The sequence below is a fragment of the Condylura cristata genome, unplaced genomic scaffold (assembly GCF_000260355.1).
Source record: "Condylura cristata isolate star-nosed mole 26May11 unplaced genomic scaffold, ConCri1.0 scaffold00007, whole genome shotgun sequence".
In the NCBI taxonomy this organism is placed as follows: domain Eukaryota; kingdom Metazoa; phylum Chordata; class Mammalia; order Eulipotyphla; family Talpidae; genus Condylura; species Condylura cristata.
The window spans coordinates 8076179-8091934 of NW_004567108.1; the positions used below are offsets into that span (position 1 = coordinate 8076179).

General features: G+C 37.6%; 1 protein-coding gene across 5 annotated transcripts in view; it reads right to left on the reverse strand.

Annotated features, from left to right (window-relative positions):
* Nucleotides 1–15756, reverse strand: part of CDH18 (cadherin 18, type 2) — a 658667-nt gene that overhangs the window by 487640 nt on the left and 155271 nt on the right. The window contains exon 1 of one of the 5 annotated variants that reach the window (XM_012721821.1): nucleotides 4909–4929. The exons of 3 other annotated variants lie outside the window; for them this stretch is intronic. The gene's annotated coding sequence lies outside the window, so the exon portion shown is untranslated. Of the gene's footprint in view, nucleotides 1–4006; nucleotides 4030–4908; nucleotides 4930–15756 lie in introns of those variants that run through there. One more of the 5 variants, XM_012721822.1, reaches the window with a different exon arrangement.

Sequence of the window (15756 nt, forward strand, 5' to 3'; positions counted from 1 at the left end):
AAAGAGACAGAAATCTGACCACTGTTTTCCTAAGTCAGAATGGTGTAATTGTGAATAGCACATAGACATTTTGAGTTAATGGATATGTCACTTTTCTTCATGGTGGTAATGTTTTCGTGAAAGTGTATAAATGGCAAAAATTAGCAAATCATAAACCTTAAATATGCACTGTTTGTAATGTGTTGCTACAATGTAAAGAAGCTAATACCATGAAACCACAAACCTGGGCATTTATTCTACCAAAACTTGGTACATCACAATATTTATATTTAATGGATGAAAAAGCAAAAAAAAAGAAAAAATACAGTGACTTACAGAAGCACAATTCTTGCATTTTAGGGTGCTGTCATGTGTTCTGGAGACACCCACTATACACTTTATGAAAGAATGTTTGCAGACTCTTCATTAAAAATAAATAAATAAATAAATAAATGGGGCTCCCCAGTGGCCCAGGGGTTAAAGCAGCACTATGAAGCTCTCCACAACCACTGCGGCAGGAATTCGATCCCCAGCCAGGATGCTGACCCACTTAGTGCGCACACCTCTCCTGTGCCTCCCACTGCTCCCCTCAGCTGTGAATTTCAGTAGATCCACCTGGTCTGTTCCTCACTCTGGGGAATCATCTCACTGCCCGCCCCTACCCCCCAACCCACGCAACACTTTTGTCCTGTACCCTGGTTTTTATATGCATAAATTAATAATAAAAATGTTAAATGCTATTTAATTTTTATAATGCAGATATGAACATGAATGTGCTCTTTCACTTAGGATTCTCTAGGAGGGCTACAGAGGTTGAAATAATTTCCTAACCTTTTGGCAATGATTCATTTTTTTCTTGCCGGGCTTATGATCATTTCCCCAAACACTTTTCTAAGGCAGGGAGCTTGAAACACATAGCTCTACTAGGAAGAGCACATTGAAAGGAAGCTAATAAGTAATAGACCTGTGGAACCTGAACAAAAGAAAATTCTAATGCTGTTTCTAAGAAAGTCAGCTTTTCTACAACACTCCAAAGAAGGAATGACACTTGGACCTGAATATGTAAATTATAATTGACAGTTATAGGAGCCAAGTGATCCTTTATGGCATGTTCCATTACTACTGCTCACTTCACTTCCTTGTTCTGAGCCCAGTAAGCATCAGTTAGATGACAACTTGGGGTTACATTTTCTAAGAGACAGAAAGCATTTTGTGTAATAAACATACACATTCTGTTCCTCATAATCCCCCCCACATTCTTCCCAACACCCCCACTCTCCATCCCAACCCTCCATTCCCACACCCTGATGAGAAGCTGGAAGGATGATATTTGTATTCTCATTCTTCTTAGAGTCATGCCAATCGTTCACCAGTGACAGGTCAACTTGGGGTCTAGAGGAAAAGTGAATTTTGTCCTGCATTTCATGTACTTGATACCCAGCCCACATATGGACTTGACCTCACTGATTAAGGATTTTCTTGGAGAACCAACACCAGGAGTGTTTTTTTAAACTACCACCTCTAAGACTTGAGTTATCAGAAATTAATTACACACATAGCGGTGTAAGAGTCAGAAGTCAAGTTGCATTTTTAGGGCAACAGACTGTACTATGTTCCATAACCACAGTGTATAAAGTTATTTCTCAAAGATAGTTTGTATTTTTTACTACACTTTAATATTATGGGTTACTTGAAAATTGTTATACAGAAAAACAAACATGAAAACATGAATATTCGTATATTTTATGCTTGAGAGTCAACTCACCATAGATATTATTCTTTCTAGAAATGCACTTTTGTGTTTCATCCAATTGTATTACTGGCATTCCTCTCATAAAGAGAGACAACTTTTGGCAGTCATCTGGATTTCTAGAGGGAGCAACTGCACAAGTGAAATATAGTTTGTAGACTCCATCATAATTAATGAGCACCAATCTCATCGATAACCTAGGAACTTCAATTTTATACCTATATGGAGTTGTGTTTTTTTTTTTAAGATTTATTTGTTTAGTCATACAGAATTGGGGTACAGGCCAGAGGTTCAGGAACAGTGAGAGGATTCACCAGAGACAGAGTGAGGGGCATAACAGGCTGACTTATGAAGTGCACTGCTGAGGGGAGCAGCGGGCAGGCCAGGAGAGTTCTGCTGAGCCATATGGTCACCTCCGGGGCAGGGGATCTAACTCATGCTGCAGTGGCTTTAGCTTCTTCACTTTAACCTGCTGCGCCACCAGGGAGGGCCTGGAGTTAAATTTTTAAAAACTGAACTTTGACACTAAAGAGACAATTTCTCCGGCCCTCCCTGGTGGCGCTGCAGGTTAAAGCACAGCACTAAGAAGCTAAAGCCACTTCAGCATGAATTTGATCTAGCCCCCGGAGGTGACCATATAGCGTGGCAGACCTCTCCTGACCCGCCCGCTGCTCCCCTCAGCAGTGTGCTTCATCAGTTTGTTCTATTCCCCCTCTGTCTCTGGTGAAGCCTCTCACCGCCCCAGCACCTCTGGCATGTACCACAATTTTGTATGCATAAATAGATCTTTAAAAAAAAGAAGAAGAAGAAGAAGAAAATTTCTCTTGTCTTTCAATTCTCCAACTTGACATATATAATGCTGATTCAATATTCCATGACTATATACTAATATATGTATCCATCCTTGTATATTTGTTTACATTTTTATGCATGTGCATTGCTTTTTATTAGCCATAGAGATCAAATATTGTAAATAATGCTAGAATGCACTTAGTAATTACTTGTCATCTTTGGACTTAAGGAGCCCTGGTCTTTTGAAATAAGCTGATAAGCAAAAGATTATAAGCAACATATATAGCATTATACATTATAAATATGGTGTTTGAATGACCCCTCAAAAATAACATTGCTTACACTGCAATTATTGTTAGTAAAGCAGTGTTTTTATTAAAGTACACCTAAGTGAATTTCTAGAATTGTTACAATATTTGATCTATGGAATGGTAAACTTATTGAAAGATGCAAAAAGTATTTATTCAAGTTTGAATTGATGGATATAACCATGCTGCCTCTCCACACTTGGCTTGTTCCAATATGACTGCTTTTCTATTTATTCAAATTTTCAGAAATAATCTAAAACTTTTCATCTGTTAGAGTCCTAATAATTGCTCAATTTCAGTACTACAAATGTCACACATATATACACACACTGAAAATTTCACAGTCTCAGATTTTTCTTTAGGTTAACAATGCTTATATTCTTGGATTTTCAACCACCCCCCCCAAAAAAAAATGTGTATATACCATTACCCCATACAGATACATCCCCTCATAGTTTATTATAATGAACGTATAACTGTAGTAGAAACAATATTCTGTAAATCTGATTGGAAAGATAAGCTGGCTTGATAGCTTGAACACATTTTTTTCTTAATGTTCTAGAAGTAGAAGCATTCTCATGAAACAAATCAGCATTATGACTTCTGTGTATCGCACTTAAAATGTAATAAAATACACCATGCATTTCTCATGCCATGAAATAACAGAAGAAAAATAATGTCGGTGAAACTGACCTGAACAACATTTGTTTTTGCAAATTTATCCTTGAGCAAGCGGCAGAAGCCCTGGAAACATATTGTGCATTTGGTGTATAAAGCATTGCAGAAGCAGGAAAGCATTTCACAAGGTCAGAAATGAAACACATCTGAACCTGCTGTTAACATTCAGCAAAATACACTGCAGATATTCCGGAATCATCTTTTTTTCCTGTCACTGTGGATCAGATGGCATGCACCCTACACAGAAAATGATGGCATAAATTCCACTCCTGTAAGAGTGCACTTGGTGATATAAAAAGAAAGAACTGTCACCAACTCAGATGCAGATCTCACTGCATTGTATCTTTTCTGGTGACTGAAATCTTTACCTTTAAATTATAAGGGTTTGAGCACATCTGTACAAGTGAACGTAGCCATTGTGTGTGGGGGGTGAAGATGGTAAACAAGATTATAAGATTTAGCTTGGAATCAAACTCCTTCATAAAAAGCCCACGTTTACCTTCTAAGGTAAGGATGTGTCGCCAGTGATGCAAGATAGTGGGCACAGGGCTTTCACCTCCATCTCGAGGATTCTAGTGCTAAATGTTTCTTCACTCCACTTTAATTTCATAGCACAGAAGTTGGTTATAATGACATCAGAAAATGTGGTTATCAAGAAAGGGAGACCTACATAAACTAAAAAGAAAAAGCTGTAAGAGGAAATACCTGATTTTCTCATAGTAGAGCTGTGATTGTGTTAGTAAATCATTTTAAAAGCCAGAGAGAAACTATATATACAGACACAACACACCACACACACACCTGCTCACACATATGCACCTGTTCACAGGCTGCTGGTATAGTTCTTTACCGTTATCAAACAGACCATGTTATACATGTACAAACAACATAGATATCTTTGTTTATACGTTAATGAAATAAATTTATTTCAATGGGAATATAATTGATGGAGCTTTTATAATTTAAAATAACTACAATTCAGACATTTTAAAATGTTTCTTCATCTTTTGTAATACCTATTTTACCTATTTTCCAGAAATTCAATATTTTTTTCATATGAACTGGTTGATTTTTCATTGTAGTGTCATAAAATTCCTGCTGTCTTGTATCATGGTACATGTTTCAGGTCACATTTTCTGATCATTGCTTTAATCCATAGCATCAGATCATGGTTTCAATGAATCAGTGTCCTTTCCACATAATTCACCATGTTCCCTGGATCTTTCTTCCACACAAAAACTAAACTCCAGGATACAGTATGTGTATAGTAACTCATTCAGTATTCACAACACTCACTTCCATTTCAAACACAGGAATTCTTTTTTAAATATTTGTTTTTACTTATATATCCACACAAGAATTGGGGTATAAGCCAAAGATATGGGGAATGAGAAGACTCACCAGAAACAGAGTGGGGAGCAGACCAGGCAGATCCACTGAAACACACTGCTGAGGGGAGTGGGCAAGACAGGAAGGGTCTCCTATGCCATGTGGGTCACCTCTCTGGCCGGGGATTAAACTTATGCCTGTGGTGGCTGTACCTTGATAGCGCTGGGACTTCCACCCCTGTGCCACCAAGGAAGCCTACAACAAGATAATTCTGAGATAATAATCATAGGTAGTGATGAAATGTTAACTCACCTTCCCCCATCACCCACCCCTTCAGTTACTTACTTACTAGCCATTTAGAACTAAAATCTAAGAACAGAGTTCTTGCTAAGGAGCAGTCATGCGTGGCACTGCCATCCTGTCCTGTGACCAATGTGATCTACAAAAATGTTCATGAGCACCCATCCCATCTGATGGTCAGTGTGTTTAAAGCCCATGAGAATTGATGGAAATATACTGTGGAGTTTTTTTTACCATAGAACCAAACATTTTCATAGCTATTCCCTTACTTATGAAACTAATCAAAGTTCATTTATTAGTTACTAGTTTATTATGACATCAAATGAGATCTAGAAGATTGATCTGTGTATCAAGTTTATAGTAGACTGATTCCTTTTTTCTTAATACCAGATTGATATGATGTTCCTTCATAGAAAAATACAAAGAACACAATTCACTCCACCCCAACTGACACCACTGTCCCCACAAACCAAAAAGTGTTGTTAGAAAGTTGGTGCTTAAACTAGTAGTCTGACTTTCATGCAGTTTAGGGCTTTAGCAGAATAAAAATTATGAGTATTTTTAAAGAGCAAGTTTTTTTGTCTGTTGTTATTTTTTTTATTATTTCATTAAGTTGCTATAAGTTAGAACTTATTTCATTAAGTTCTATGGCTATTGAAAAATGTGACCTGCAGTGTCTCAATAAAATTTTTAACAATGCAGATTATATTCATTTTAAAATAAAAAAAAAATCTGAAAAAAAGAGAGAGAATAGTCCAAGAGAAGCCTACAGAACAGAATACAAAGAAGACACTTTCCCTGTTTATGTCATTTCCCATCCTTCTTTCCAACATCACTACTATGTCCAAAAGAACATTGGAGGAAAGAAGTAAAACACTAGAATTTTAAAGGTGATAAAGTGTCACAATTGCACCAACCCCAGGTGCCCCACCTACTGCTCATCATAGATAGACAAATAATCTCTTCCTCTCCTGTGAGCTCACTCTACCCCAGGGCTTAGCCTGTTACCGCCAGCAGCAACTATCAGTCTCTTAAGTCTCCAGAGGCCTCCCCTGTGGCTACTGAACAAGGCCAATGGAGACCAGCCCAAATTAACTGCCTTAACAAGCTCTCTAGGTGACTGTTCCACAAGGTAATGTTTAAGAACCACAGCTCAGTACACAGACCCACATAAAAGAAACAGCTCACCATCTGGTGGGTCTGAACTATGACAGCAGAGCTCATGTATCTATCCCTGCAGGCATGTGTGGACACACCAGAGGGAAGAAGAGCAAAGGCACCATATTCACTCAGAAGCTCACCAAAATGAACAGTGGACTTTCTATAACTAAAGTAATTAACCACAATAATGCAGGTTCACGAATCAAGACACTTCGTCAAATTTAGAGGGGTCAAAATCATTCCTAAGAGGACTAGATGGAAGCAGTGTCCCTATAGGATGATGCTGGATTGAAAAGCAGAGGCGACTGTTCCAGGCCAACCCAGAACAAGGAAGTCTGGCTTATTTGGAAAACAGACAGTCTGTTAAATGCAAGAATTATGAGATAGCAATTGGTGATATGGACCAAGTCAAAAAGTCCTATATCCTATGTCACCCTGTGGAATGGAACGTGATTTGCAGCTGCTTGTTGAAAGTCAGAGAAATCTCAGAAGGGTAGTCGCAGATTAAAATTCTAGCTTTAGGAGCAGAATGTAGGATGAATTAGAATGCTAAAGATGAAGCAAAACGTGTAAGTTTCCAAAGATATTCATTCAGGCCCTGATTCAAATTTGTAATATAAGAGAAGCAATATTCTTGAGAGAAGACACTGTTAGTTTGGGGCATGCCGAATTTGATGCTACTGGGGAAATAGTGAAGCATTTTTAATTCACAGGAACAGGAAGATCTTGGGTTAGAAATGTTAATTAAGAGTTGTTAGTAAATTGGAGGTAAGTGATCCCACAGAGAATTGATGAGAACTCTAAGAAAGTTCTATCACTAGGAAATATTAAAAGAGAGTCACATCGGGGACGAATAGTACAAAAGAGAGTCACAGTGAATGAGGAATGTTCTTGAAAGCAGGGATAGGAGTTAAGTATAGAAAGATTACATCAAATTTCAGAGAGGTAAGAGCCAAAAGCTGCAATGAATTTTCCAATATAGACACTGTTGAAGGAACAACAGACAGTCCAGCAGAAGAGAGGAAACTGAGAAGACATTTCGGGTGAAGGAAATGAACACTTGTAGTCATAAAGACACAGAAGGAATAGGGAATTGCTCTGTTTTATTTTTATTCCTTACAAGGGAATAATAGTTTTTAGAATATGTATGTATATATGTATGTATGTATGTATGTATGTATGTATGTATGTATGTATGTATGTATGTATGTATGTATATGTATATACACATATATACATATGATAAATACACATACATATATATGTGTATATATATGTATATATACATATATATGTATATGTGTGTGTGTGTGTACAACAGAGACACACATATGGGAGGAATTTAAACAAATTACTAACATTTCAAAAGAAGCTAGTGGAAAGGGGAGGAAATATTCAAAGAAAAAAATATATATATGGTAAATCATCAATGCATTAAGCGTTGACTTTCTTATGATACCAAGTCCCCAAAGCAAGTCAGTCCAAAGCAATTTCTCAAGGTACCCACTGATCTCAAACAGCCTTTATTTCATTTATTTTACCGTAGGGCAAATTCTCAAATTCAGAATATCTCCTCTGGCTTGTCTGGATTTTCTCATTTCATTGCTTACTCTGCTTCACATCAGTGATTTGACCTCCACCCTCTTGTGAGCTCTTCTGCGGTCTCCTTTCTGTCATGTTATCATATCCGATTTGGGAACTCTGATTCAGAAACTCTCTGAAGACCTCAGGTGCCCTCTCTCCTAAACATAGTGAAACCAGCACTGATCTTCTCCAAACATCAGGATTATAATACTGTTACTGATACAGGAATGCTATTGAAAACATGAAATTTGGGTAGAACTCAAGATGATCATTGTTTCTTTTGTTTCATTTCAATTAGCTGTGAGAATGGGAGATAAAACTGAGTTCGAATAAACTGAGGGAAGCCTATTTTCATTTGATGATGCCATGTTTGAGATTGAGAAATATTATTATAGCCAACTATGACTGGAGATGAGGAACATTGCCAACATAGAGAAATAAAGAGAAATGTCCTTCATCAAAGATAGAAAGATGAACACCAAGACCACAAGTTGCCTCACCAAAGTTATGGAATTATATTCAATTTGATGGGCCTTTTTTTTTTTTAAGATTTATTTATTTATCATACAGAACTGGGGTACAAGCCAGAGATGGGAAGGGTGAGAGGATTCACCAGAAACAGAGTGGGGAGCAGAACAGGCAGATCGACGAAGTACACTGCTGAGGGGAGCAGCGGGCGGGCCAGGAGAGGTCTGCCACGCCATGTGGTCGCCTGGGGATTGAACTCATGCGGAAGTGGCTTTAGCTTCTTAGTGCAGTGCTTTAACCCGCTACGCCACCAGGGAGGGCCCTGATGCGCCTTTGTTTTTGAAGGGCCTCTTTCATGGCTGTAGAAACTGACGAAGTGGATGACAGTTACATCAATTTCCTAAGACTGACAGAGCCAGGACCACACACTCATGATTAAAATAATAGACATTTACTCTCACAACTGTGGAAGTTAAATAAATGTTCAAGCTAAGGAGTCAGAAGGACAAGCTCTGTCTAAAGGCTCTGGGGGAGCATCTTTCTCTGCAGTGTTACTGGTAACCCTTGGCATCCCTTAGCTTGTGGGTGCATTACTCGGTTCTCTGGCTGTGTTCTCTGCATAAGCCTTCCTATCTTTCCTTCTCTGTGTCTCTGTTTTTCTTCTTATAAGGAGGCCAAGCATGTTGGGTTAGATTCCAATCTATGACCTCAAGTAAGTTATTATATTTACAAAGAACTGATTTCCAAATAAGGTCACATTCATATATACTGGGCGTTAGGACTTGAATGTATCTTTTTCAGGAATCACACCTCAACTGATAACAGTGGTAGTGAATTAGCTGTGCAGGTTGGGGGATAAGAGGGAGCAGAAACAGTAAAAAGACAATGGCAGAAGAATACCCCAAGCAATCATCAATGGAGTCACAAGAGAGAGACACATGTGAACAGAAAAAAGAAGGAAATGAACAGTTAACAGAGAGAAAGAAAAATTATCCAACATTGGAAAGAAGGTGTATGGGGGCCCAACTGGTGGCTCAAGGGGTGAAAGCACAGCACTATGAAGCTGTCAGCAGCCACTGCAGCATGAGTTCGATCCCCAGACAGGGAGCTGACCCACATGGTGCAGCACATCTCTCCTGTGGCCCCACTGTTCCCCTCGGCAGTGTATTTCAGTCAATCTGCTTGTTCTGTTCCACACTCTGTCTCTGGTGAGTCTGTTCACCCCCACATCTCTGGCCTGTATCCCGGTTCTGTATGCATAAATAAATACATCTTTAAAAAAAAATGAAATGTTATAGTAAAAAAAAAAAAGCATTGTAATATATCTTAGACAGTCCAATTTCCACATCTAAAATATAGTTATTGTAGACTTTTTAAGGTCAATTATTAACTTGCATTGTAAGTATAGTTTATGGGAGAGTCTACTGATTATCTAGTTAATACCTGATTGAGTTACATTCATAATTTATGATCGAGATGCCTTCATTCAACTGGAGATTCCTATTCCCATCATGTCAAAATTTTTGTAACATTTATGGATAGATCTTTCGTAAAATACTACGCATGTTAAGACATTCTCCATGCCTTTGGGAACTATTCATTTTTTTTTGAAAATGTCACATAAAAGAGTATCAATGTATAAGAGCAGAAATGAGGAAAGATGCATTTTGAAAAATTAAAAAAAAAAGTTACAGAAGCCCAGATATAAATACTTCACAAATGCACAGAGACATATAGAACATAAGCAAAATGCACAACAGATGAGACTCACTCATGCAAGCCATACATCTACTTGTTGTCCCACCAATTTACTTGGCCTTGAGAAGGCAAGCGTGGGCCAAAAACAAAGTCATGCCTCCCACTGAGCTTGCAATCTAGTGGTAGTAAGGGTACTCTCTAGCCATCCACTTGCACATGTTCCCACAAACTCTGATTCTTGTAAGGAAAGTACACAAGGCCTTATGAACATGTGAAAGGGATCATGTAAAAGGGATTCTAATCTTAGGGATCACAGATGGATTCTCTATAGAGAAAACGGATATTAAGTTCTATACTATAACATATCCTAAGGCACAGGCACCTGCATCTTAAAAGAAGGAGGCCGCTGTGGCTGCAGGGCAAGATCAAGGCCAATACAGAATGACATCAAGTCTTTATCCTAAAGAAATCTTTATCCTGAGGAAAATCTATTGAGGAGATTATGGCAGGAAGGAGATGAATGGATTTGTGTTTTAAACTGATAACTTGGTCTTGAGTGGTGGAAACAGATTTCAGGACATTGAGTGGTATGTGAGATCTGTTCAGGGGCCATTGAGTAGTTCAGCGGAGATGTGAAAATAGCTTACTCTCAGATAATGTATCAATCAAAGGCATCCAAAATGCAAGATTTTCACAGATTTTCTCTCACATCAAAGAAAACAAAACTCTAGAGAGGCATGTCAAAGAAAGTCAAACTAGCACTAGGGAGGACATTATTTAATTCACTCATGTTAAAGATAAAGATAGAGCCCTAGGGGTTAAAGTGAATTGCTTGCACATATTTCATTCATGTCTATGCATTGTCTACCAATGAAGGGTGAAATTATTGGGAAATGGAAGCCAGAAAGAAACTAACCAGCAATCCCTGTCCCTTGATAACTGCCTATTTTCACGTTCAGCTGCAGATACCCCAAAAGCCATAATAAAAAGAGGGCATAGTGTGATCATTATTTAACAATGTTCCCTAACACTTAATAAATATTCTCTCAGTATGGCTAATTCCACTGGCACAGAATAACATTACCTGATCTTTACTTCTTTCCAAACAATCACTCTCAGTCCTACATTAAATTTAAGCATTAATATTTTTTACATACACTGACATCAGTGGAAAATAGAATCATTTAATTTAGAAGAACACTATTTTAATGCCAATAGAAAAATTCTCTGTTAGATGAGAGCAAAAAAAAATTATCTTTTCTATATGCTTACAGTATTTCATCTGCCTCTTGCAGACTGTTGCTTTTGTTGACTGATGTTTAAACTATATTTTACAGCAACTGTTTACAGAACTAAAATCTGTTAAACATATATGGATGGAAAGTCAGTTCCACATCCCAAGACTTTTTATATGTAGAAATGGAAGGAAAATGATTGCACACATTTAATAAGCTTTAGAAACACCAAAACTAACTACAATTTGATGAAGAAAGGAAATAGATCAGCATTTGAAATTACCATAGAAGTTAATAAAATTGTATTTTTCCCCAATCATAAAGGTCCAAGAATTTGGCATATTAAATCGCTCTCCCTTGAATAGTGATATTCCTTCCTGTTGTTCCTGAGTCAATGAAGTCCATAGTCAAGGGTATCTAGATATAAATGATTACATGTTTTTATCCCTATGATCTGGTACTTTGCAATCTCTGAAACTCAATACACACAGAAATCATGCATACTCCTTAAATCATAAGGTTATGACTGTCAACATGGTTCTGACTGTCAATGTAGTAAAAATAACCGTGGAGTATTTCTTTTATTGACACTGGAAAGAGGATCAACTCTAATCTAAAATGCTAAATGTTAAGAATACTGCACATGCGTAAAACAATAAATGCACACATGTACAAAGAAACATACACAAGAACTAATTGCTCAGGAAAATAACCTCATTTTGCCTTTAAAACAGCACATGTTTCTCTTCTGATACTTTCATTCCCAGTCCTCCTTCCACAACCTGACGCCAATCTGCGCTCATCCTTCTATTGGCTTCTGTTTTCTCATAACCTCAGTAAATTCTCATTTCCTAGTTTTATCTACAGATTATATTTAATAATAACCAACCATGCATTCCAGCCACCTTATACATCCCCAGATTCTATATTCATAAAGCAACATCAAATTATAAACTTGGACTGCTTTTGAAGAATCAGATAAGAAACTCAAATTGTATAAACCCCAGTCTCCTGGACATCAGAAAAGACTTTATCTGCCACATTTCTTTATTTTATTTTTTTAAAGATTTATTTATTTATGCATACAGAACTGGGATACAAGCCAGAGGTACAGGGGCAAATAATACATTTACCAGATGCTAAAGAGCTTTAATGGGTACCAAAAAAAAATGATTTCTATTAACTATAAACTCATTGATTCCAAATGCATTGCCTTTTGGAATGAAAGAGCTTTATTCTAACATAAGAGTTCTTTTCTGCCATCCACCCTTACTAATCTCCTTTTCTTCTAACCCCATGGCCAGAAGTTAATAGTCCCCTACTTTTCTGTCATTTAATTCACTTAATTTTGACTGGCCTCAAGTACCTTTTCTATTAATTTCTTCTCAGAAGTGACTAAATCTAAGTTTGTCCTTTTTTCTCAACTATATATCCAGTATTGCTAATTTTTATTAAAAATCAAGTCAATAAATATCATTCCAAGATCCTGACCATAAATTATAAAATATTAGTTTTTTTTTGCTGAAATCATCCATGACATAAATCAGAATAGGCTTGACGATATTTCAGGAAAAGTGGGTAAAGCATCCTACAGACAATTCTGAGAAAGCTCTTAGACAACATGACTCTTAGCTGAGCATCTTCTCTTTAGAGCCGTAAGTTAGGAACAGTGTGCAGAGTTATAATGTGCTTAAAATTTCTGGCTCTCTCTATATGTGTATTTTATACATATGTATGTATGTATAAAACATACCCATATGTTCTATATGAATGTCTGCAACGTAGACAGATATAAACCCACCCATGTACATAGCATATATAATTTTCTGTCTAGTTTTCTTAAATAATAATAAGAATTTTAAAAGGCTATCAGGGCCCTCCCTGGTGGTACAGCAGGTTAAAGCATAGCACTAAGAAGCTAACGCCACTTCAGCACGAGTTTGATTCCCTACCTGGGAGGTGATCCACATGGCGCAGCAGACCTCTCCTGACCCGCCCACTGCTCCCCTCAGCAGTGTACTTTGTCAGGAGGCCTGTTTTGCTCCCCACTCTGTCTCTGGTGAATCCTCTCACCACCCCTGCACCTCTGGCCTGCACTCCAGTACTATGTGCATAAATAAATAAATCTTGAAAAAATAGTCTACCCCATATGTCCCGTCGAAACGTGGGCTATGCACTTCACAGGCTCTCCAGCATGTTGGGTACATACAGATGAACCCACACACACAAACATATACATGTACTTTTATATATCTTTAGGATGAGTGTCAACTTACTTGGGGATATGGGAACAAGAAAGAATATGATAACAAGAGGGAATTCTCCTCAAAATAGGTAAATGAGTCTTTACAATTAATTTCCACCACGTCTGAACCTTTGTAACATACACAGCAGTGTCTTGGGAAAAAACCACTACACGGGCCCTCCCTGGTGGCGCAGCGGGTTAAAGCACTGCACTGAGAAACTAAAGCCACTTCCGCATGAGTTCGATCCCCGCCTGCCCGGGAGGTGACCACATGGCGTGGCAGACCTCTCCTGACCCGCCCGCTGCTCCCCTCAGCAGTGGACTTCGTCGATCTGCCTGTTCTGCTCCCTGCTCTGTCTCTGGTGAATCCTCTCACCCTCCGCATCTCTGGCCTGTACCCCAGTTCTGTACAAATAAATAAATAAATCTTTAAAAAAAAAACAAAAAACAACAACAACAAAAAAACCACTACACATCATTGGCCCAAAAATATCACTAACCACCATTTTATTTTACTTTTAGAATTAAGGGATTCCACTGATGTGAAACTTAAAAAATCAATCAATCAATCAATCAATAAACAAACAAACAAACAAACTGTGTTGGCTGGTTTGACAATAATATGCACGGTGTTTTAGTTTCTTTATCATAAAACATGATCAGGATTCATTACATAATCTTCACAATAAAGCTTCTATTATAGCTAGAAATGCTCTGATTATCTGTAATTTTTGTTTTCTCTATCTGCTTTGACTCTCCCACTTCTTTCTTTTCTATCTCCTGCCAGAAGCTTAAAAGAGGAAAAACCTAATAAAAATATCAAAACCTTTAAATTAGTATCAGTCTAAATTAATTAAAGAAATACTAACATATCCCCTATTTTTTTTTAGTATAACTATCTATTATAACCTATGTTTCTATATTTTCTATCATCTCTCAAATCTTAAATTCCCAAGGTAGATGAGATAATTAGGAAACACACTAAACCTCTTTCTAAACATCTGGAATCCACATCATTTAATTACCTCCAAACATATCCCATTAATTAATTAACTAACATATTAATTAACATATACCCAAATATATTAAGATGAAGTCTACATCTTCACATAGCATTCCATAGCTGCCCCATAATTTCTAACACTGGATATCATAACACTGGAAATCAAATTGAGAAGAATTAACACTTCATAATGTTATTCTTCATAAATATCTTTTTTCTTTACAAACTAACTTGAGTCACAGAATAACATTTATATGCAACAGTAATAGATTTGTTAATACAGATAGCACTTGTTTAACTTTACAGAAACAGTATATTTGTAAATACATACAGTTTTCTTTTAATATTTTTTAAGACCATTGTTTTTGCACAGAAATGGAGTATAAACAGGTGTGTGGGGTGAGAGGATTCACCAGAGACAAAGGAGAACAGGCTGATCTACTAAAATGAGGGGAGCAGCTGGTGGACAGGAGCAGTCTTCTGTGTCATATGTCCGTCAGCTCCCTGGGGTGGGGATCGAACTCAGGACATTGCAGTGATAACACTGAGACTTAATCTCTAGGCCACCAGGGTATGCCCCTCTTTTAATATGTTTGAAACAAACAAACAAACAAAAAAAAAGTAAGTAAAATTCAGGTCTTCTTTTCTGCTTTAAATTTATTAACTGGCAAGTAAATGTTTATAGAAGGGGCCCTTATAGAAAGGATAATGCACTCTTCTTAGGACTGGGGATATAGTAATGAAATCATGTAATGAAAAAAAGGTAAGATCTGCACTTGGCAGTGTTTACATTATTACCTAGAGCAGAGGCACCACAGACCCAAGAATAAGATGCTGGTACACTAGCAGGAGCATCGAAATATATTAGAAGCTCTACCACATCCTCAGCTTCTCTAGTCATAAATGTGGAGGTGTTCACCATTTGTTTTTATGCCACTTCACTGTTTTCTGCCTCACTCCAAGCTCATTTTAACTGCATGAATCACCACCCTTCTCCATCACTGTCAGTTTAAATTCTGTCACCCCATGGAGGGCTTAATTGTCTCCTTGACCCCACATAATTTTACTGAAAATCCACTCTATGGATTCATTCCATTAGTCTTCTAGAAGTTAGCATATGTTCCCATGGCCCTCCCTGGTGACGCAGTGGGTTAAAGCACAGCACTGAGAAGCTAAAGCCACTTCTCGATGAGTTCGATTCCTGCCCCGGAGGTGACCACATGGCG